The sequence below is a fragment of the Triticum aestivum genome, chromosome 7A (genome assembly GCF_018294505.1).
Source record: "Triticum aestivum cultivar Chinese Spring chromosome 7A, IWGSC CS RefSeq v2.1, whole genome shotgun sequence".
Classification (NCBI taxonomy): Eukaryota; Viridiplantae; Streptophyta; class Magnoliopsida; order Poales; family Poaceae; genus Triticum; species Triticum aestivum.
In genome coordinates, this window is record NC_057812.1 from 86,795,273 (window position 1) to 86,797,703 (window position 2,431).

The following is a 2,431-nucleotide window of genomic DNA, read 5'->3' on the forward strand; positions in this document are numbered from 1 at the left end:
GCGGTGGTGGAGGCTCCCTCCGCTCCCACGCAGGTTTGGGTGATGCGGGGCATCCATGGGTGTCGGGACACCTGTCCAGATCTGGATCGTTGGCAGCGCGGCGTCTCTCCGGCGGTGGCGCGTGGCGGCGGCATGGTGGTGGGCAGTGGCGGCGGTGTTGCAGGGTCGACGGGGAGGACTGGTGGTGCGGCTGTTGGCGGCGATGTGCGGTTTGGCTGATCCAGCCCGTACATGTGGCCGGCCGGCGGCTGCGCGGAAGGGCCAGCGAGGGGCACCGGAGGCCTCTCCTGGCGATCCAGCGGAGTTTCTGGATATTATTCGGTCGTCACGTCTGATTCGTCTGGCCATTTGGGATATTGCGGGTGCCCGGCGGTCTGCTGCTAGATCTCCGTCGGAGTACCGACGGGGATGACGTGGCTTTTGGTGAAAATCGCGTCTGACTGCGGTCTTGGCGGATGATGGCGGCGTCTCGGACATCGTTCCTTCTCGAGGCATCATCGTTGCAGGTCACGTCAACCTGATCGGGAAGTTCCGGGGGAAACTCTAGATCTGGGTCTACCCGATCGGACGATGACGGCGCCTTCGGTGTCGTTCTTCCTCCCGGGGACATCATTTTGGAGCAAGTGCTCGTTGGAGGGGACAAGAGGAGGAGCGGTGTTTCATCTTGTCCATCTCGACACAAACGCGGCCCAAAATTAAGCCGGGAATGGGTCAAAATCAGACAAAAATGACATTTGTCCGTTTGTTCCCGCGCGTTGGGCCGCGTTTTGTGTCTGTTTACCCTTGAGCAGACGCGGCCGAACCATTTGGGTCGTGCCTAATCCCAATTTTTTTGAGCAATGGGTAGCCCCAACTTGTTGCTCCCAGTCAGTCAGTTCAAAAAAGAAAAAGTCATAGGGCTTTCTGCTTAGATGGACGAAAAATCGTGTGGGCTTGCGGAGCGATCCCACTTGTCCATATTCGCGGGCGGGCTGAATGTGTCATGGGCTATCACACGCGGCAACAAAGAAGTCTTTTCTCTCACAGAAATGCGGTGTTTAATACAGCACGTCCAGAATGGACTAGCAAGGCTCGCAGGAGCAAACCAGCTGCGGTAACTCACAGGCGCTCTCACAGGCACGAGGCGAGTTTCGGGTTACGATGATGAGCAAATTTCGGCTGTTTTCACGGGGGCTCGCGTGCTTTGCAAAAGGGAGTAACAAAAAGAGAAAGAAAGAAAGAAAAGACTGTCCACGACCACCAAACCCACAGAGAGAGAGAGAGACCACGTTTACCATTTTTACTTTGACTGTTCCGGCGCTCCCCGGCACTGCCCACCGTGGCTGGCACCCTCCCTCCCTCCCCCTTTTACCTGCTCCGTGAAAAAGGGCCCGAATCCCGAGGCACCACCTTGCCCTTTCCCTCTCCCACAAGTAAAAGATTTCTGGACAGTACACTGCACCAATCGTCTGATCAACTCTTGCTTTGCTACAGCTCCCCTTCTCACCGAGCTTTGCTACACAACACAACAGAGCCACCCCTCCCCTCCCCTTCTCCCATTCGTCGCTCCTTCTGCTTCTTTGCTTTATATCCACGTAGCCACCATCGCTCCTTGACTTTCCTAAAGCCTGCCCTCCTCCTCCACAAGCCGAAGGAACGGGCGAGTTTGTGGGGGTGTGCGTGGTTCCGGAACCGGAAGTGGACCGGGGCCGGTTGCTTGTCGATCATGTGTTTTGCTCAGTGACCTTGTGCACGCGGGCGCCGGCCTCGGGCACGACATGTACGGTCCCGGAGTCACAACAGCGTGCCAGTAAGGTTACGGTGGACGCATGGCGTGCAAACGTACTGCTCCTGTGGATAATACATTCTTCATGCAGATACATTCATTTGACCGTCAACTAATTCCGGACGGATAGAGTAGTACTCCCTCCGCCCGGAAAAGCTTGTCCCAAGCTTGTGTCTCAAATGGATGTATCTAGCACTAACTTGATGTTAGATACATTCATTTTTTTGCACTCTGTCTTCCTGCTATTCTGCTATTAGGCATCCCTGTCCGCGTCCAACCGTCTCCCGCGTCGCCCCCCGCCTGGGTGACTCGGGCGGATCGGCAATCCAAGCCGCCGGGCCGCCGCAGATCCCATGCATCCCTCCGTCGCCGCTGGAGGAAGCCACAGGGTAAAGCTTGGTGGCTGACGGCGGTGGCGGAGGCTTCCTTCCCTCCCACATAGGTTTGGGTGATGCGGGCATCCATGGGCGTGGGGGCACCTGCCCAGATCTGGATCGCTGGCAGCGTGGCGTCTCTCCGGCGGTGGCGCATGGCGGTGGCATGGTGGTGGGCAGTGGCGGCGGTGCTGCAGGGTCGACGGGGTGGACTGGTGATGCGGCTGTTGGCGGCGACGTGCGGGTTGGCTGATCCAGCTCATACATGTGGCCGACCGGCGGCTGCGTGGAA